Raw genomic sequence first — 22,736 nt, forward strand, 5'->3', positions numbered from 1 at the left:
AAAGGACCTCAGTGGGGTATACAGGGAATCTGACAGTTAGACACTAAAAAGACATCAACAATCAAGCTTTACGAGATGACATATTTGAATCCGATTACTCAAAAAAGGATGATTGATGAAGCACTGTGCATCTGACACTCATTTTGTGGGGCAGAGGTCGATAGACCAGATATAATGAGTCAGGAGTTAGATATCAGTAAAAAGTTGGATTGTGATAAACAGGAAGGGGCTATTTTGTCCAAGGGGTCAGCTGCCCAAAGTGGGTTCCTGAATATATTATTGTCTGGAAGGATCAAATAACTGGAGGCTTGCAACAAACTCTGTTTCTCTTTCCATAGATGCTACCAGAGTTGCTGAGTTTTTCCAGCATTTTCTGTTTTAGTTTATATCACTGTTAATACTGTTTGACATTGCACCTTTCTCTGTGTAGCCTCTCTGACTTAATATCAGCTACACCATAGAGGGCCTGTTAAAATTAAATATGTAGTTTGTACATCTGTATGCATTTTTTCTTTTCTTCCCCTTCTGTACACATTTAAATAATTTCTTAATTCAGAGTATTTCTTCAGATTTTTTAAGCGAAATGATCCTGGTATGGTAATGAAGCTTATTTTTAATGTAGCTTCTTTTGTCTTCTGAGTTTCCAAAGCTATCTATATCCTCTTGTGAACTTTGAGAAAAGTGAAGTTAAGTCCTCCTTATTCCCCCAGCTCCCACAATGAGCCCACATACACAAGCTCACCGTAACACGGAAATATCTTTCAGATGGCAAAGTAGATAGTGTTAAGAGAAGAATCATTTTTATACTGCAGCTGCTTTTATTTCTTCTGGTATTCCATATTTTCTACAAATCCAAAAAACCCCAAAAAGCAAATGTAAAAAAATGCCAGTGTGATCCACACAATGCTCTGATGGACAGACAATCAGATGTAAACATCAAATCAAATCTATCACAAGTGCCAGGGCAATCAACAAAATACTGAAATATCACAAACAGGGTTTTAATAGCCACGCTTCATAAATGACAGGAATGGGGAACACATAAATGACAGAGTTAATTGGGGAAATTAAGATTTATAGACTTAACGACTTGTAATTATCAATTCAAATCCCCAGTACATCATGACAATTCATCAAAAGCTCACAATTTTTATTTAGATTTAGTACTGAAGATGAGCCAATCCACAAAATCTGATAATTCAATGCAAAGTTTCTTTCTGAATTTACTACACTACCGGAACATGTTATTCTAATCAGACATCCTGTCACTCAATGAGGCTTGTAGATTTCTCCAAGGGCACACAGAATGAAACAGACTATCAGCTGGGTGTAGATAAAGTTGTTCAAACAGCTCGCTTTGAAATTAGGAGTGGAATGCTCTCCTGGTCAGAACTGTCAGATATCATGAAGTTAACTGTCCAACTGAAATGGACCAGGTGGCTGTGCAAGTTTAACACCGACAAAATTCTACTATTCCACTGAATTAATGCAGCAAGCAGCATCTGGTTTAAACCTTGGTCATCAAAAGACCACGGCAGTTAAGTAGGCATTTCCTTTTCAGTGCAAGGAAGGAGCACACTTTTGGTGAGGTGGCCTGGACTTGCAGGCAGATTGGAATCAATATTGTAATTATTTACAGAGTCACATTGGGTTGTACACCACTCTCCCACCCCATTTTGTGATGGTATGGACCACATCCCCATTGTATGAGTTTATGGCTTTTCATGCCGATATGAGAGAGGAATTGTCAGAGTATGCAACTAAGACACCCAGCCAAAATGTTAATTGGAATAGATTTGATTTGATTTTCCAGAATGTGCAGTATTCCATCCTGTAAGTGCAAAGACGATGTGTACAATGTACCAAGAATGAGTGAAAAGGAGGAGACAATACAAGTGGAACTAAAGAAAATGTAATCTACTTCTGAGAAGGTCAGTGTGTGGGAAAGAATTTGTGTAACCTGCCCAGAGCTTACATGGCATTCGTGCCTTTCCATGCCATTGGTACCAGAGAGATAAAAGGATCCCAACAGCAGTCAGTGACAGTCCCAACATCTAATGACATGACCTAAGTGAGTTTCCAGAATTAACAACAAGCTTTGCATTTATGGCACATTGTCCATATAGTAAAACATCCCAAGGAGCTTCACAGGAGCCCAATCAGAAAATACAGCTGTAGATTCCTTGGTGTCATGGAGAATCAGTGTCTTGTGTTGTATTCAGTGACAGCCAACTTGGAATTGCTGGATTTCTTATGGTTACAATGTCTGTCGATTTCTATGAACAACGCCAAACAGATCATCTTCCGTGGGTCCCATGAACAATTTGCCAACTCAGTATCAAATTTAGGCACAAAGCAGTTTTGTATCAAGTCTGAGCGATCATTGATTGTACCACAACATTTTTTTACAGTACTTAAAGACTTTGACAGATGTTGCTGCAGATATGCTGACCCAACTCATGTGATGCAGGCACTGCCTTGCATAGGTCAGTGAAAATAGATCTATCATATCACCAAAGCACAGCTAGGCTATTATCCACTCCTACAGGAAACATTTTTGGGCAGAGGCAGATTTATACTTTGTGGGGTCTGGTGCACCACCTTCATTTCTCTCGCTTCCCCCCCTCCCCACCAACACCCTAACCAGAATGTAAAGACGCAAGCCACAAAAATGCACAAATTGATCACGGCTTTATGTTTTTTAGCTTGTAAAAACACACATGTATGAATAACTGCAGACTTGAAATCCAAGCTTATCTCTTGTCAGAGTGATGGTAAAGATGGTCAACATTGCAATGTGTGTTTTGAGACAAGCAAACATGGAACTTGCTGTTGAGCAATGAGATGGTAAAATGAGCCGATGACATTACTGCAGCACAGGCCAGTGCATGACAGAATGATCCAGTCCAGTGCAGGAGCAAATACTCCAATCAACAAGATGCACACACAGCCATTCTTTCTTATCTGCAGCAACATCTGTCAAAGTCTTTAAGTACTGTAAAAAAATGTTGTGGTACAATCAATGATCGCTCAGACTTGATACAAAACTGCTTTGTGCCTAAATTTGATACTGAGTTGGCAAATTGTTCATGGGACCCACGGAAGATGATCTGTTTGTGACTATTTATTAGTCACAAGTAGACAAGTAGACTTACATTAACACTGCAATGAAGCCACTGTGAAAATCCCCTAGTCGTCACACTCCGGCGCTTGTTTGGGTACACTGAGGGAGAATTCAGCATAGCCAATGCACCTAACCAGCACATCTTTCGGACTGGGGGAGGAAACCAGAGCACTCGGAGGAAACCCATGCTGACACAGAGAATGTGCAGACTCCGCACAGACAGCGACACAAGCCAGGAATCGAATGCGGACTCTGGCGCTGTGAGGTTGCAGAGCTAATCACCGTACCCAATTTCAGCCCCATTCAGTTTCAAAAGTTAATTTCCTTACTATCTCAAAATCAGAGAAGTTATTACCATAAATTCACATGAGTGGAGTGCCCAAATCTAATATCAGTGGCTCTGTCTGTAGGATTCCGTTCTTTGTCCTGAAAAGACTTTCTGAAGGCCAGTCTTGATAGCGATGGTGGTTAGAGCTATCAGCATGTGACCAGCTGCAGTTATATCAGACCAGCAATGGTCCATTTTGAAAAACAGAATTTAAAGAAGAGAATATGGAAAACAGACAGATTTTTAAGCTTTTCTTGCTTCATCCCTTGTTGGCATGGCAATTTAGATGGCTTTTTTCTATACTTCACAATCACCATTTACATCATTGAAAGTGCATGTTACATGAGTTTACCTACAATCACCAATATTGCTGAACTTGTCAATCAAATGTTCATCATTCATCTCAATTTTTAATTCTTTTCAATACAGAAAGTTCACTGGAAGCATTTGTGATGGGTATTGTAAAAAATACTTTCAGAATGTTTTCCACATTTGGAAAGGTTGCCCACAAACCATAATACACATGTACAAATCAGTTGGTGGTGATCTTGAAGCACAGAGCTCATCATTGGGTGGCATGGTGGCACAGTGGTTAGCACTGCCACCTCACAGCGCCAGGGACCCAGGTTCAATTCCCGGCTTGGGTCACTGTCTGTGTGGAGTTTGCACTTTCTCCCCGTGTCTGCGTGGGTTTCCTCCGGGTGCTCCAGTTTCCTCCCACAGTCCAAAGATGTGTGGGTTAGGTTTATTGACCATGCTAAATTGACCATTAGTGCCAGGGGGATTAGAAAGGTAAATAAGTGGGGTCATGGGGATAGGGCCTGGGTGGGATTGTGGTCGGTGTAGACTCGATGGGTCGAATGGCCTCCTTCTGCACTGTAGGAATTCTATGATTATCGATGAAATGAATGAACTGTTTCACTTCATTTTCAAAAAGATTTGTGTCTTTGTCCTCCCCAGTAGAATGCACTTAATTTCTTACTGCAGTGGTTTCTGGCACTCTCAACCAAACCTCTGTCAAAAAGCACACAAAATAAATCAAGTTTTCTTCAGAGATTCACTTCTTCTACTCTGCAATTGCACCTTTGTGTTATAAATAACATCGATAGTCTCAACAATGACCTCCTCTTTCCCTTTTAAAGTGATTTCACCATCTCTAGTTTCACCAAAAAATAACTTCCTGCATCTTGTACACTTCTCATCATCAGAGGGACCTGTATTTTTTTGTTAATGTTAGTGCCTCTGCATTCATTGAGCGATAGTCATTTCAAACTTCCATAACTTTTAACTGAGGCTAGCAACTGTGCAGCATCCAATAAAGTTGTATGAATATTTTGCAGTGATTTGCTGACAGCTTTAATTCTTTAAAGTAAACAGTTCCACAAAAGAATAAAAACAGCAACATCATACTTTTCCAACTTACCTGCTAAGGATTTTGCTTCAGCTTTCACACGTGGCTTTTCTGGATTTGATGTTGCTTTGTCTATTAAGGTTCCCTTTTATATCATAAAGTTTATTTTCAAACCCAAAACTGCATCTGCACCAGCGGACCAGCGGTGTCACAAATTCAAACATTTCCCATTTACCTGCTCCAAGCATGATTGTAACATTTTCCACCAATGCATGGAAACTGAAAAAAAAAGCATTGCATACACGTTTGAAACAAAGTTTAAAGAATTGTAGGCCACCTCACAGGATTCAGCTGCAGCATTGCAGATTAAATTCAAGGACTGGAACTTGGGATGAATAATGCACAGGAGCCTTGCTGGAGACCTCAATGTTTTCCTGCCATATCTGCAGCATTATCGAAGCTTTGCCCATTACAATTTCTGATGTCCAAACCTAAATTTGCAACCATTTCCAAAACAGTGGTCTCCAGACACTCCGGAAGTGTTGGATTGTAGCTGAACAAAACAAAGAAATCGCTCTACAACTTCACTAACGCTGATCATATATCTTAAAATTAATGTTAACTGGTCCATTGGTATTGAATCAACTATTTATGGAATAGTATTTGGCATCTTCTACTTCATTAGTTAATTGGTTTCTGAGCCGCTTTGCCATTATAGTGATGAAGTCATCGTAAGTTTGCTGCGTTAAAAAGTTGGTCTTCGCCTGATCCACTATATTGACAACTTTTCAAATGCTCTTTAAGAAGTTCGCCAAATTGAGTGACATATTCAAGGCAGGCTAAAAAAATTACCGTAACTCATTATGTCCTCTTTGAGGTAATCCCAAAGAAGACTGTGGTGATATAAACAGGGCCTAGTTTTAAGGCTGATAAAATTGGATATCCTAAATTAAAGAATTGGGCACATTGAAATCAAACACAGTCAAACCTCAGGCAGGCCAATTGTACAATACACAAACATGTCTGGGCCTGACTCATCAACCACCCATCAAAGGTCGTTACACTCTACTTGAGACTTAGCAGGAGATCATGGCACCTCATTGAAATGCATCGGTCTATTGTTAGAAGCCCAGATCGGGCCAGACTTTCTGTCACCAAGAGATCCTGTAGAAACCTTACCTGATAACAAGTTTAACAACATGGAGATGGACACCTGGGGGGCGGACCCTGGTGTCCTGTCAGGCAGACATCAAGAAACCCACTGGGTATTGGAAGCCCCTCCTGGGACCTCATTGGCCAGAAGCCAGAGAAGTTTCTGGAAAGGCAAGCAGGCTGGGGATAAAGGGATACACTCAGAGACACAGCAGCGAAGACTCGACAGGGGAGACAGCCGTGTCCATTCGGAAGACTGACCAGAGAAGGAAGGAAGGAAGAAGCGGCCATCGAGACTCACCTTCGTGACGACAGACCAGAGGGGACTCAGAGAATCGGGCCTGCAGTTTAACCAAGCCATCTTTACGGGTAGTATACTTGAATCTGCTGGGGTATCCTCTTGTTTTATGTGGGTAATTTAAGGGTTAATAGTGTTATTTAATAAACTTGTTGAATCTTTACTTGTGTTTGTCCTTTGTCCACCTTGCAAATAAGGGCACCGGGGTAAAACCTTGGAGTAAGTAAACTGGTTGAAAGTATCTGAGAATTAACAGGTACAACAAGACAGTTTGCCTGTGGCAACAACACATCTTTCCTCCAATAAGTGCACTCCTTTTCAAACTGAGCCGATAACACAATCAATTCTTCCAGATGATTTACACCTTTGAACAAACTCACACATAGTTTCAATAACAGCTTTGGAAGTTTCATGATCAGCAATATCTCTTCCAACATTTCTCCAGTCGATGTATAAGTTTCCCTTTACTAGGGTCTTGGAATAATTTTAAAACATAACAGTAGACCGCTTTAGATGTTTTCGAAAAAAATCAACCAATTTTTAATTTCTGTCATCCCGTTTCTCTTCATCCTCAGAAAATGGGACTTATGAAGACTTCTAACCTGGGGTAGAGAGAGTGTGGAGGAAGCCGATGAAAAGGGAACCTGTAGGGAGAGCAGGTGAGAGCACAACAGCAGAGAGAGAGTTGGAGATGTGGTGGTGGTGGTGGTTGGGGGGGGGGGGGGGGGAACTTCAGGGGAGAGAAAGTTGGGATGAGGCAGCATGAAGGGGAGTGTGAAGTGAGGATGAGAGACTTTGGCAATATACAGAAAGTAGGAGGCCTATAGATCTTCCGAAACTGCAGGCTAGAAATGCAACCAGTTTTTTTTCAATTAAGAAACTTCGCTGAAGGACAAGAGGACGCAGCACAGATATTGTCAAAGTTTGGGAGCAAAGCCAAGTTAAAGCATGAAGTCATTGAGATGTTGCCAACCTTGGATTTGAGCTCATTCTGATTTCCTCTCCATTGCTCAAGGAAAACTACCTCCAGTTGATGCTTGCTCCACATTTCCAGCTGAGAAGAATCCATCATGTATTGAAAGAATACAATTCATTAGTAAACAGTGTGGCATCATGCTGTGTGTTTTAGTTAAATTTCACAAATAGAGCAATAACTCATTGCTTTGTGGGCTGACTTTTAACAGTCTCTCACTTTCATTCAAATTTAGGGAGGGACAAAAAGCTTTTATTCAAAATACACCCATTCACTATAATGAAAAAACAATTTGTATTTACAAATATTCACTGATATTTTAAAAGCTTTAAATGCCATACCTGAGAAGACACTTCCTCTCAGCTGCTATAGTTACGTTACTGACAAGGAGGCATCTCTCAAGGGGTGACATTATACATAGCAATGCTGCAGGCAACTTTGTTCCAAGCTGACAACACATTAGAAGCCACTACAATTTGAAAAGGTACCATCACTACTGATGTGTACAGTGTCACCAGCCTAGAATGTGGGTTCAGGTTTGGAAGCATCCAGTTTGTTTCTTGGGCTTCATGTCTGACATGGGGTTATAGGTGAGCTTAAGAAAAAGGAACTCATAAAAATGGAGGGAGGAACCTATTTCATTAAAATGATCCATAAAATAACAAGCACTAAGCTACAAACATCACTCTTCCAAAGTGAGTTTGTCAAATAGGTTATTCCTATGCCATTCTCAGTGCATTCCACATTATCTTTTAACTGGATCCAAGCCAGATGATGAAGTATGAACCAAGACATAGATCTTTTCCTTGAGAGTGGGTTTATTCATAGGATGCAGCATTAAAGATCTTTGTCTTCTAACTATCCACCCAGCATCCCAGCAGACTCTGTCTTTAATCAAATGATGCCCATCACCTCTATCTTTAACAACATAATCGACCAACCATTAACAGATTCACTTTTTCTTTATTTTAAAAGCTTTATAACATACATAAATAATTACAAAGCAATCAAAGAAAAAATGTTTTTTCATAATTTTTACAACATTTCAAATACTCTTCTAGGGCCTCCAACAATTTCGTAGAGCAAGCATTCCTCTTTGTAAGATGGTTGACTTGCATCAACCCATTTTACGTTAGAGGTATTTTTTCTTTTTTAACATTTCCTTCATGCCAGAAAGATCAAAGAACAAAGAACAGTACAGCACAGGAAACAGGCCCTTCGGCCCTCCAAGCCTGTGCCGCTCCTTGGTCCAACTAGACCAATCGTTTGTATCCCTCCATTCCCAGGCTGCTCATGTGACTATCCAGGTAAGTCTTAAACGATGTCAGCGTGCCTGCCTCCACCACCCTACTTGGCAGCGCATTCCAGGCCCCCACCACCCTCTGTGTAAAAAACGTCCCTCTGATGTCTGAGTTATACCTCGCCCCTCTCAGCTTGAGCCCGTGACCCCTCGTGATCGTCACCTCCGACCTGGGAAAAAGCTTCCCACTGTTCACCCTATCTATACCCTTCATAATCTTGTACACCTCTATTAGATCTCCCCTCATTCTCCGTCTTTCCAAGGAGAACAACCCCAGTCTACCCAATCTCTCCTCATAGCTAAGACCCTCCATACCAGGCAACATCCTGGTAAACCTTCTCTGCACTCTCTCCAATGCCTCCACGTCCTTCTGGTAGTGCGGCGACCAGAACTGGACGCAGTACTCCAAATGTGGCCTAACCAGCGTTCTATACAGCTGCATCATCAGACTCCAGCTTTTATACTCTATACCCCGTCCTATAAAGGCAAGCATCCCATATGCTCAACCTTTTCTCAGCGACACTCTTTGCCAAATGAACATGATCCCAAAGAGAATGGGCAAACTTTTCTCAAATTGCCATGTGTATAGGATTTCCTTCAGAATGTTAGGCGTGCAGAATCTCACATCTAGGTCATGTTTCTGCAGCTAGAGTACTTTTAACCAGGCTTTAATTTTTTTAGTTTCCAAGGTCAAGGGATAACATTTTCCATTTTCTCCCATCAAAATTATGGTAAACTCAGCAGTGCTTGAATACCCATCTGGAAGACTGGCATGGGAAGCAACTCTTCATAGAAACCCTACAGTGCAGAAGGAGGCCATTCGGCCCATCGAGTCTGCACCGACCACAATCCCACCCAGGCCCTACCCCCACATATTTACCCGCTAATCCCTCTAACCTACAAATCTCAGGGGCAATTTTAACCTGGACAATCAACCTAACGTGCACATCTTTGGACTGTGGGAGGAAACCGGAGCACCCGGAGGAAACCCACGCAGACACGAGGAAAATGTGCAAACTCCACACAGACAGTGACCCGAGCCGGGAATCGAACCTGGGACCCTGGAGCTGTGAAGCAGCAGTGCTAACCACTGTGCTACCGTGCCGTCTCTTAAAAAGGACTAACTTCATATTTTTCAGGCTAGAAACATCTGTGCATTTCTCCAAATTTAATTTCTTTAATGTTTTATTTGCCCTCAGTATCTCTTGAACTGCAATGTGTGTCATCATAATCCTAAGGTCCAATATGCCATATCTGACATTGGGTCTTCTCGTTGCTGTTCTTGCATCACCCTGAAATCCACACTCAGTGCCATGCTCCGCCATACGCACACACTTGATATAGAACATAGAACATTACAGCGCAGTACAGGCCCTTCGGCCCTCGATGTTGCGCCGACCTGTGAAACCAATCTAAAGCTCATCTAACCTACACTATTCCAGTATCATCCATATGTTTATCCAATGACCATTTAAATGCCCTTAATGTTGGCGAGTCCACTACTGCTGCAGGCAGGGCATTCCACGCCCTTAACACTCTCTGAGTGAAGAACCTACCTCTGACATCTGTCCTATATCTATCACCCCTCAATTTAAAGCTATGTCCCCTCGTGCTAGCTATCACCATCCGAGGAAAAAGGTTCTCATTATCCACCCTATCTAATCCTCTGACCATCTTGTATGCATCTATTAAGTCACCTCTTAACCTTCTTCTCTCTAACGAAAACAACCTCAAGTCCCTCAGCCTTTCCTCATAAGACCTTCCCACCATACCAGGCAACATCCTAGTAAATCTCCTCTGCACCTTTTCCAATGCATCCACATCCTTCCTATAATGTGGTGACCAGAAATGTACGCAATACTCCAAGTGCGGTCGCATCAGAGTTTAGTACAGCTGCAACATGACCTCCTGGCTCCGAAACTCAATCCCTCTACCAATAAAAGCTAACACTCCATACGCCTTCTTAACAACCCTATCAACCTGGGTGCCAACTTTCAGGGATCCATGCACATGGACACCGAGATCTCTCTGTTCATCCACACTACCAAGTATCTTACCATTACTCTGTTACTCCTTCCAAAGTGAATCACCTCACACTTTTCCGCATTGAACTCCATTTGCCACCTCTCAGCCCAGCACTGCAGCTTATCTATGTCCCTCTGTAACCTGCAACATCCTTCCGCACTGTCCACAACTCCACTGACTTTAGTATCATCCGCAAATTTACTAACCCATCCTTCCACGCCCTCATCCAGGTCATTAATAAAAATGACAAACAGGAGTGGCCCCAAAACAGATCCTTGCGGTACACCACTAGTAACTGAACTCCAGGATGAGCATTTCCCATCAACCACCACTCTCTGTCTTCTTACAGCTAGCCCACTTCAGTGGGCAGAGAATTCCAGAGATTCACCACCCTCTGAGAGAAGAAGTTCCTCCTCAACTCTGTCCTAAACTGACTTCCCTTTATTTTGAGGCTGTGCCCTCTAGTTCTAGTTTCCTTTCTAAGTGGAAAGAATCTCTCCACCTCTACCCTATCCAGCCCCTTCATTATCTTATAGGTCTCGATGAGATCCCCCCTCAGCCTTCTAAATTCCAACGAATACAAACCCAATCTGCTCAGTCTCTCCTCATAATCAACATCCCTCATCTCTGGTATCAACCTGGTGAACCTTTTCTGCACTCCCTCCAAGGCCAATATATCCTTCCGCAAATAAGGGGACCAATACTGCACACAGTATTCCGGCTGCAGCCTCACCAATGCCCTGTACAGATGCAGCAAGACATCTCTGCTTTTATATTCTATCCCCCTTGCGATATAGGCCAACATCCCATTTGCCTTCTTGATCACCTGTTGCACCTGCAGACTGGGTTTTTGCGTCTCTTGTACAAGGACCCCCAGGTCCCTCTGCACAGCAGCATGTTGTAATTTCTTTCCATTTAGATAATAATCCAATTTGCTATTATTTCTTCCAAAGTGAATAACCTCACATTTGTTAACGTTATACTCCATCTGCCAGATCCTCGCCCACTCACTCAGCCTGTCCAAATCTCTCTGCAGACCTTCTACCCCCTCCACACGATTCACTTTTCCACTTATCTTTGTGTCGTCTGCAAACTTTGTTACCCTACACTCAGTCCCCTCCTCCAGATCGTCTATATAAATGGTAAATAGTTGAGGCCCCAGTACCGATCCCTGCGGCACGCCACTAGTTACCATCTGCCAACCAGAAAAGCACCCATTTATTCCGACTCTCTGCTTCCTGTCGGATAGCCAATCCCCAATCCACGCTAACACCCGACCCCCCAACTCCGTGTGACCCAATTACCAGGGTTGTCTCTACTTCCCTTCTTGAACAAGGGGACAACATTTGCTGTCCTCCAGTCTTCTGGCACTATTCCTGTAGACAATGATGACATAAAGTTCAAAGCCAAAGGCTCTGCAATCTCCTCCCTAGCCTCCCAGAGAATCCTGGGATAAATCCCATCCGGCCCAGGGGACTTATCTATTTTCACACTTTACAGAATTGCTAACACCTCCTCCTTATTAACATCAATCCCGTCTAGTCCAATAGCCTGTATCTCAGTATTCTGCTTGACAACATTGTCTTTTTCCTGTGTGAATACTGACGAAAAATATTCATTTCGCGCCTCTCCTATCTCTTCAGGCTCCACGCACAACTTCCCACTACCGTCCTTGACTGGCAGTAATCTTACCCTAGTCATTCTTTTATTCCAGACATACCTATAGAAAGTTTTAGGGTTTTACTTGATCCTACCTGCCAAAGACTTCTCATGTCCCCTCCTGGTTCTTCTTAACTCTCTCTTTAGGTTCTTCCTGGTTAACTTGTAACTCTCAAGCTCCCTAACTGAGCCTTCACGTCTAATCTTTACATAAGTCTCCTTCTTCCTCTTCACAAGAGATTCAACTTCTTTAGTAAACCACGGTTCCCTCGCTCGACCACTTCCTCCCTGCCTGACAGGTACATACTTATCAAGGACACCCAGTAGCTGTTCCTTGAACAAGCTCCACATTTCAATTGTGTCCATCCCCTGCAGTTTCCTTCCCCAACCTATGCATCCTAAATCTCTCCTAATTGCATCATAATTTCCTTTCCCCTAGCTATAACTCTTGCCCTTCGGTATAAAACTATTCCTTTCCATTGCTAAAATAAACGTAACCGAATTGTGGTCACTATCACCAAAGTGCTCCCCTACCTCCAAATCTAACACCTGGTCTGGTTCATTACCCAGTACCAAATCCAATGTGGCCTCGCCTCTTGTTGGCCTATCTTCATACTGTGTCAGGAAACCCTCCTGCACACATTGGACAAAAACTGACCCATCTAAAGTACTAGAACTATAGCTTTTCCAGTCAATATTTGGAAAATTAAAGTCCCCCATAACAACTACCCTGTCACTTTCGCTCCTATCCAGAATCATCTTTGCAATCCTTTCCTCTACATCTCTGGAACTTTTCAGAGGCCTGTAGAAAACTCCCAACAGGGTGACCTCTCCTTTCCTGTTTCTAACCTCAGCCCATACTACCTCAGTAGACGAGTCCTCATCAAACGTCCTTTCTGCCACTGTAATACTGTCCTTGACTAACAATGCCACACCTCCACCTCTTTTACCACCTTCCCTGCTCTTACTGAAACATCTAAACCCCGGAACCTGCAACAACCATTCCTGTCCCTGCTCTTTCCATGTCTCTGAGATGGCCACAACATTGAAGTCCCAGGTACCAACCCATGCTGCAAGTTCACCCACCTTATTCCGGATGCTCCTGGAATTGAAGTATACACACTTCAAACCGCCTTCCTGCCTGCCAGTACACTCCTGCAACGCTGAAACCTTATCCATGACCTCACTACTCTCAACCTCCTGTACACTGGATCTACAATTCAGGTTCCCATCCCCCGGCTGAATTAGTTTAAACCCTCCCGAAGTGCATTCGCAAATTTCCCCCCAGGATATTGGTACCCTTCTGGTTCAGGTGTAGACCATCCCATTGGTAGAGGTCCCACCTACCCCAGAATGATATCTCTCTCTCTCCCCAGCAGCACCAACTCACTCTATCTCAAAGCTGTCTTCATCCCGTTTCATTTCATTCTTCATCTCATCTAATGTCTTAACAACCAGTTATGCCTGTCTCTTTATCGAGTATGTGGAACATTCCTTGTTCCAATCCGACTCTGGCTCCCTCCCACAACTCTTTCATTGGTTCATTGATGACTATTTTGGTGTCGCTTCATGCTCTTGTCTGGACCTGGAAAATTTTAGCAATTTTGCTTCCGATTTCCATGCTCCTATCACCTTCACATGGTTCACCTCTGTCACGTCTCTTCCCTTCCTTGACCTCACTGTCTCTATTTCTGGTGATAGACTGTCCACCAGTTTCCATTATAAACCCACTGACTCCCGCAGCTATCTTGACTATAGCTCTTCACACCCCACACATCTTGGAAGGACTCCATCGCATTCTCTTACTTCCTTTGCCTCCGCTGCATCTGTTCCGATGATGCCTCCTTCCATAATAAGAAGTCTCACAACACCAGGCTAAAGTCCAACAGGTATATTTGGAATCACGAGCTTTTTGAGCGCTGCTCCTTCATCATTCACCTGATGAAGAAGCAGCGCTCCGAAAGTTCGTGATTGCAAATAAAGCTGTTGAACTTTACCCTGGTGTTGTGAGACTTCTTACTATGCCCAACCCAGTCCAACGTTGGCATCTCCACATCATGACTTTCCATAATGGTGCTACTGATATGTCTTTCTTAATCATGATTCTCCACCCAGTGTGGTTGACAGGGCTCTCAACTGTGTCCGATCCATTTCCCGCGCCACTGTTCTCACCCTCTCCCCTTCCTCCCAGAAACAGGATATGGTCCCCCTTGCCCTCATTTTTCACCCCACCAGCCTCAGCATTCAAAGTTTCATCCTCCACCATTTCCGCCAACTCCAGCATGATGCCACCACCAAGCACATCTTCCCCTCACACCCCCTGTCAGCATTCCACAGGGATCATTTCTTCCAGGACACCCTGGTCCACTCCTCATCACACCCAACACATCACCCAACACCCATGGCACCTTCCCATGCAATCGCAGAAGGCGCAACACTTGCCCCTTCGCCTCCCCCTTGTTCACCATCCCAGAGCTCAAAAACTCTCTTCAGGTGAAGCAGTGCTTCACATGCACCTCTTTTATTCTGGTCTATTGCATTTGCTGCTCAAATTGCAGGCAGTCTACATTGGAGAGACCAAACACAGCCTGGGTGAATGCTCTGCAGAACACCTTCAATCCATCTGCAAGCAGGACCCAGACCTTTCTGTCGCTTGCCATTTCAAAGCATCAACTATCTCTCTTGTCCATCCTTAGTCTGTTGCGATATTCCAATGAAGCCCAATGCAAACTGGAGGAACAGTACCTTGTCTTCCGATTAGGTACTTTACAGCCTCCCAGAGTTCAACAACTTCAGAACATGAATTCTCTCCTCCACCTCCCCTCCATTTTCATTCATTTTATTACATTTCATTTCTTTTTATCTCACGCATTTTTATTACTTTATATTCTTGTTACTATTTTTAATTTTCATTTCTTCCATCGTTTCATTTGTCCACTTCTAAATTTCTTTTTCCATCTTGATTTGCCCCAGCCCATGAGGGCCATCTGCCACATTCATCAGGTTGTCCTTTGACACTCTGCACCTTTGTTCTGCCATTTACACATTCCAATCTCTTAATGGACGCTATTCGCACCATTCTCTGTCTTTATCATCACCTTTTACATTCCCTTTGTCTTTTTGTCTATGACATCTTGGTCAATTATACAAACCCACTCCTCCCCCCCCCCCTGTTCACCTTTACAGTGTACATCTTGACCTATTTTCTTTGTCTTTAGTCTGATGAAGGATCATCTCGACTTGAAATGTTGGCTCTATTCTCTCTCCACAGATAAGACCTGCTGAACATTTCCAGCATTTTCTGTTTTCTTTTCAGATTCCAGCATCCGCAGTGTTTTGCTTTATGATATTGGGTCTTGTCTGAGTACATAGCCAGTTGTACCATGCAATGAAACTTAATGAAACTTAACTGCTCTGTTTCTTCTTTGAATGCCACATCATCTTTCTGTGAGGACCAGGCCTGATTTATCAGGATACAAATAACATTATCCAAGTATAATTATTGATTACTCCAGGCCTATTCTACTTAATGGCACCAACTTAAAGGCCCTCAAAGCCTGACCTCCAAACATAAATTCCCCTTTTATCTTGCAACAAATTGCTCAAAGTCCACAAGACATCCCCACAGAAAATCTTCAACTTACATCATAAAGATGCCTGCAAATTTCTCTTTGTGATGCCAGTAGCACACTGCTGTTTCTTTCAATTGAATATAACCTACTTGTGGTTAGGCTGACCTAGCCTCTATGGCCTCGACACATCATTTAATCCATTAACATATTTGCTTAATTTCCAGTTTCCCTTCTATGTCTCATTTCTTCAAGTAGTTTCAAAACCGCCTCTCTGAAATCTTTTACCCTGCCAAATGTAGCTTTTATATCGATCAACCTACGTTCTCACAAATATGTGGCTAAGAGAGCTAAGAAAATCTTCCTGCATGGGGGAGTTTACTCTAACATCTTGGTCTCTAAGTCTCTCTTCAAAACACCGAGTCACCAGTCTCACTTTAGCTGGAAGTGTACCATTAGGGAGTGTGTATTCCTTGCATATCCACCTCTGATAATGCTGGCTATGCCATCTGGCACTTCAGAATAGACACCAACTTTTTTTCTAATTATCCAACTCTCTTTGTTTCCCATCTCTTGTTGATTCATCTTTTAATTTGTTTTTAGTCATCAAAACTTGCTGATCATAAGGGCTTTTACTTCCAGTAACATTCCAAGTTTGTTCTATCGTCCCAGTTCAAATCAAATAAATAAATCAATTACTTTCTCCTGCCAAGTAACTGACGATTAAAGCCTCACAATTATCATAGAGACCAGGGCCTGAATTTTCAGGATGCAGTGTGCTCAGTGCCCGTCATCCTGAGTCAGCAGGGAATGTAGCATTCTGGCTCAAGATCGCTTGGAGACTATCAAGAGACCTCCATGTCAAAATTTAGCAGCTTCCAGCAGTTCATCATAAGAGCAGCAGCAGAAACATGAGTATCCATGGAGTCACATTGGCAACATAAATGAAATATCCATGAATTTCGATTTGCCCAGCAACCATGGAGTGGACAGGTTCAAAAACAGTTCTGCTGAATTCCAGCCTGCATGTCCAACAGAATGAAATTAAAGCCTATGGTAATTTTCAAATATAAAACCATGCTGAAAATCCAGTTCTCTGCAGGGGTGTTTGTGAGTTTCCATGACACCGATTAGCTGGATGAGGATGGGGTGAAGTTGTAGGTCAGTAATGTATGGAATAAGTGTCTGGTGGCCTACATAAAGATGCAACTTATTCATGTGGCTCATGTTCAGATTCCAAATGACCAATGAGATCAAGAGGTACTGACGAAGAAATAACACCCACAATGCAGTTAAATCAGGGGATCTAATGGCCGTAGATCAAACTTTGGATGGGTGCCTCAAGAAGACATTGAAGAATTATGTTCACGCCAAATGGAATAGTTGGATGGTTGATGGAGAAAAAACATTTACAAGGAGTGGAAATATGCACACTACCCCACTTGATACTTGGTGTGGTTTTATGGTCAAACAGTGGGAAGCTATTAGTGCACAAAGCGTCATCAGATCTTTCAAAAAATGCACAATATTCAATTCAGTGGCTAGAGAGGAAGATGATTTTGTTGTGGGGGAATAATTCTGAAAGAGAAAGTGCCAAATCTAATCCAGAGTGAGATCCTTACAATACCATAGCCAAAATCAACTCAATGAACTCTACATCGGATAACAAAGACAATAAATTTAATAGTTTCAAAACACTTTGATGTGGTTAGCACTGCTGCCTCACAGCGCCAGAGACACGAGTTCAATTTCCAACTTGGGTCATTGTCTGTGTGGAGTTTGCACGTTCTCCCCATGTGGGTTTCCTCCAAGTGCTCCGGTTTCCTCCCACAGTCCAAAGATGTGCGGGTTAGGTGCATTGGCCATGCTAAATTGCCCCTTAGTGTCCCGGGATGCATAGGTTAGGGCGATTAGCGGGGTAAATGTGTGAGGTTGCAGGGATGAGGCTTGGATGGGATTGTTGTTGGTGCAGACTCGATGGGCTGAATGGCCTCTTTCTGCACTGTCGAGTTTCGATGGATCGTGCTCAAAGGTATCTTTGTATAATTAATTCATTCAATAAACCATGTCACATCAATTTAGTCTGAATTACCAGTGTTATTTTTACATTTCATAATGGAAACCACCCACACTGGCAGCTCACATTGTATGTTTGTATAAGTCAACCCCCATTTTTTTAAGGGTTTTTGGAGGTTTCAAAGGTTGACTTGTGAGTTGTGGCCTAGAGTAGCACAGAAACGTCTGTGATTGCTCCTAAATATAGAATAGAACCTTACAGCACAGAAGGAGGCAATTCAGCCCATTGTGTCTGTGCCAGAACTTTAAAAGAGCTTTTCAATCAGTTCTACTCCCCGGCTCTTCCCCCATAACCCTGCAAATTGTCCTTTTTAAGTCTTCTTTTGAAAGTTACTATTTAATCTGCTTCCACCACAATTTCAAGCAGTGCCTTACAAATCACAACACGCTGCATGAAAACATTCTCATTTTCTCTCTGGTTCTTTTGCCAATTATCTTAAATCGCTGTCCTCTGTTTACTGGCCCTCCTGCCAGGAAAAACCATTTCAACCAGATTAGCATTTGCTGTATTACAACAAGTGATTATTATATAATACATATCATGTAACAGCAAAATGGAGAATAGATGCATGAACTATTAGATCAGAGCAATCATAGCATTGTAACTCCTGACCTGACTAATAAACAAGGTATAAAACATCAGACAGGCAAATTATAGGGGTAGGAGATGGTCGTCAGTGACACACGTTCACAGAACTCAATTTAAAAATAGAGCTGTTCAGAAGAAATAGATGTCTTTTTAAAAATAGAATGCCAATTCACAACCCAGAAAAATATTCCAAATGGGTGAGCAGGGAAACCAAAAGGGAGATTGGGAGAGGAAAGGTTTGCAAAGAAGGGTGATTAATGTGTGCCAAGTAGAAGAAACTAGTGTTCCAAAGTGGAAACTGGAGGGGTATAGAAAACATCATCAATGAGATGCATGGTACCAAAATGATTTTCAATACTTTATCAGAAGGGTAATGAGGGAGGAAGCTGAAACCTAGCTTACCAAATAGAAATGGTTAATGTGCAAACTGACTACTTATGGGAATTTGTTCTTAACCAAGAATGCACTGACAACATAGCGCTGACACTAACACCCATTGTGTATGTTCCAGGACTTTGCTATCTGCAAAACAGAGGTTTAGACTTGAGTTGAAAATCAATACATTTCCTGGGATAAATTAACTATATTCAAAGTAACTTGGGGATGCAAGGGAGAAACTTTACAATGCTCTGACTGTCATTCTGAAAGTTACAATGAATACTGAGAGGTACCAACAAACTGGGAAAGGGAAATGGATTTTTCACACACAGCTGTACATGGCAATGACAGACTCATTAGCCTGATTAGCATCTTCTTCTTAGGCAGTCCCTAGAGCCCAGAATGATTTGCTTCCAGAAGCAATGAGTTCTCAGGTGACTGAGGAGTGCAATGTGTGATCTACAGTCTCTGTCACAGGTGGTAGATGGTGGTTGGAGGGGCGGGTGGGTGAGGTGCCCAGATTGCCAGTCGCTCCTTTCACTGTCGACACTCGGTTTCGCTTGTTCTCTATGAAACCGGAGATATTCAGCTATTTCCCGGAAGTTTTTACTGTCTTGGGACAGATATTCTGAGATGTCAGTGGGGATGTTGCACCTCCTCAAGGACGCTTTGGGGGTGTCCTTGAAGAGTTTCCTCTGCCCTTCCGGGGCCACTTGCCAGGTCGAAGCTCTGAGTTTAGCTCCACTCCGGCAGGGAGCTTGCTGAGGGTTTAATGGAGCACAGCAGCAAGGAAGATTGAGAAGAACGTCGGTGCAATGACACGGCCTTGCTTGACCCCAGTCCGAATGTGAATTGGGTCTGTGGTAGATCCACTGGTAACGATCATGGTTTGCATTTATCATAGAGCAGGTGGAGGATCGTGGCAAACCTTGGAGGGCAGCTGAAATAGAGGAGGACGTTCCATAATCCCTCGCAGTTGACAGTGTCGAAGGGTTGGTGCTGTTCCCTGCATTTTTATTATAGTTACAATACATAAAGATCATGTCCGTTGTGCCCCTTAGTGGGCAGAATCCGCATTGTGAAACTGGGAGGAGCTCTTCCGCCACAAGGAGAGGCAATTAAGTAGGACTCTTGCAATGACCTTCCCTGTGGCTGACGATAGGGAAATTCCTCCGAGTTACTGCAGTCAGGCTTGTCACCTCTCTTGAAGATTATGATTAAGGCATCTCTGCGATCTCCTTCCAGATAAAGGAAATGCTATTATGTTTTCACACCAATAGTGCTTCTCTGCCATGTTTAAGTGCTTTGGCGGGGATTCATCTGCTCTGGATGCCTTTTCCTCAATGGCCTGTTCTACTTCACGCCAGGTTGGGGCTGTGCTGAGATGGTGGCATGCTGTGGGATGGAGTCAAGGACACTGACCAGGGATCCGCGCCCTCGTAGTCCATTGGTTCGGCTTTCCACCACGACACATCACAGGGTCCGGCTTGACCACGTGGCCCTCAGGGGAACAACCCCTTAAAGGGGCCACACTCCCACACCTCAGGTGATCCACATGCTTCTTGATGTGACATCCTTGCATCTCTACAACACAGGAGACTGGCCCATGTTCTTTCCATAATCTTCCCAGCCACCTATGCTGGTCCAACTGCAAAACTACTGACCATGACTAAATCCTCATCTCTGAAGACTCTGTTGCTCTTCTTTGAGTTGTGACTCTCTGAGAGGCTTGCTAGCCTCCACCCTCTCTGCCAAATTTGGAAATATATCCAAACATGTCCTTGGATGATGTCCATTAGCAGCTCGGCTGGCATGACCCCCTAAAACCTAAATAGGTAACTTTGTCTGCTTGGAAGGTACATTTCTCATGATTAAGCCTAACCCCTGTTTCTTGAAATCACTTTTAAACATCCTCCAAGTTTGCCCTGTGATCTTCAGGTGTCGCTCTTGTAATTAAAACCTTGTCAGGATAAATCACTACATTTGGGATGCCCTGTAAAAGAATTCCCATTGTTCATTGGAAAATAGTGCAGACTGATGAGACTTCAAAAGGCAAGCGTGTATTTGGTCTAAACCCTTACGGGTGTTGATGGTCAGCAGTCTCTGCGAGTCCTCGTCTAATTCCAACTGCTGGTAGGCATGACTGAGGTCCAATTTGGTATATTTTAAAACTTCAGCTAGTTTTACAGAGAGATCTTCAATTTTAGGAATGGAGTATCTGTCTATGTTAGCTCCTCTATTAACTGTCAATTTATAGTCCCCACAAATTCTTACAGCCCAATCTGGTTTTGGGATAGGTGCTATTCTGAAAATTGAACAGGCTTTACCCAAATCTTCCAGTCTCTTGAGTTCAACTTCAATCCTATGATGAAATGTATAAAGCACAGCACGACCCTTGAAAAAATTTTGTGCAGCTTCCAGATTCAAATATATTTTAGCTCTAGCTCCCCTTATGTCCTAATTCATTTTGGAAGAGTATTTATGTAGCAGCTCCAGAAAACCTCCATCTCGCAGATTTAATATCTTTAATCAATTTAATTTAAGCCAAACATGCCCCATTAAACAAGGCCGATCCCCCTAAATTACCAAAACAGGTAACTGAGCCATCTGACCCTTGTAGGACACTGTAATTAAAATGTAGGACATTGTCTGTACCTGTAAAGACTTGATTACCTGTTAAGCTCGCATTCCAACCATTATCTTGTAATTGAGTCTGTGTCTATATATGCCATGTTTGTGAACCGAACTCTCCACTCACCTGATGAAGGAGCAGTGCTCCGAAAGCTCATGCTACCAAATAAACCTGTTGGACTTTAACCTGGTGTTATGAGACTTCTTATTGTCAGACACTGACTATTGCTGCCCAAAATTCTGCAGTGTTTCTCCAGTATAGAAGATAATATAAGCCCAGACTCGTTTAGTCTCAATGGTCTGAGGCCATTTGGCAAATAACAAAATGTTTGCTCCCCTATGACTGTAGCCGCAGCCCGTGTTGATTTCCATTTCAAGAGGTCTGCCATTTACCATCAAGGCTATCTCTATAGTGGACACTATATCCACTTGGACTTGGTTTAGGATAAATAAATCAGTTCCCTTGTCGGGCTCCTCAGCCAGTTTTTTCACAGGAGTTAAGCTAATCGTTGTGACTTTGTCTTTGCCCCGACAGCTTCACTCTATACCATGCTTGTAAATTACCTTTTCGTTGCATTGAAAACACACACAACTTTTACAACAACAGGTTTCTTGGGAATGATTTCCCTCACACCAATAACAAGCTTCTGTCCTCGGTGCTGTATTCCTCTTCAGTACCCACATTGGATGGCCTTTGCAACAGACTGTTATCTGGAGCATCAGGTGATATTAAACTTCTGATTAAACTGCAAGTCCATGGGTCTCAAAACTTGGAGTGGAATAAACTATCTCTTTTTTTTCAGTTGTTATCTCATTTGTGGCAAAAAGTAATGTAGTGTCCCGATATACTGGCCCCAGTTTCTACTTTGGGGTTGAACTGTCCTAAATTTCCCGATTAAAGGAACTTTAGCATGCAACTGTCCTTGCTTTTTCTCATCTTCAACGCTCCAGTCTCTTTCCCCTCTAGCCACCACTGTAATCACTGAGAAACTTGGAAAAATTTTCCTTGTTGCCAGTGTAATAGAGTGATTTGATGAAGCTTTAGAACACATAGGCTTTATTGCTAAAGCAAAGAAAAATGATATATACAAACAGGGTCAGACTATATACTATGTGACTGTACACTACTCCTCTCTGGCTCCAACTGCCGATCCTTCCCGTCCCAGATATAGGCCCTTGAACTTCATTGGCTCAGCTTCCCGCCACGATTCTCCATAGGGTCCAGCCCAACTATGTGGCCTGCACAAGGTCCCTTTGCAAACTTAGGAGAGAAAGATTTCTTT

This window comes from Mustelus asterias, chromosome 12, assembly GCF_964213995.1.
Source record: "Mustelus asterias chromosome 12, sMusAst1.hap1.1, whole genome shotgun sequence".
Taxonomy (NCBI): Eukaryota; Metazoa; Chordata; class Chondrichthyes; order Carcharhiniformes; family Triakidae; genus Mustelus; species Mustelus asterias.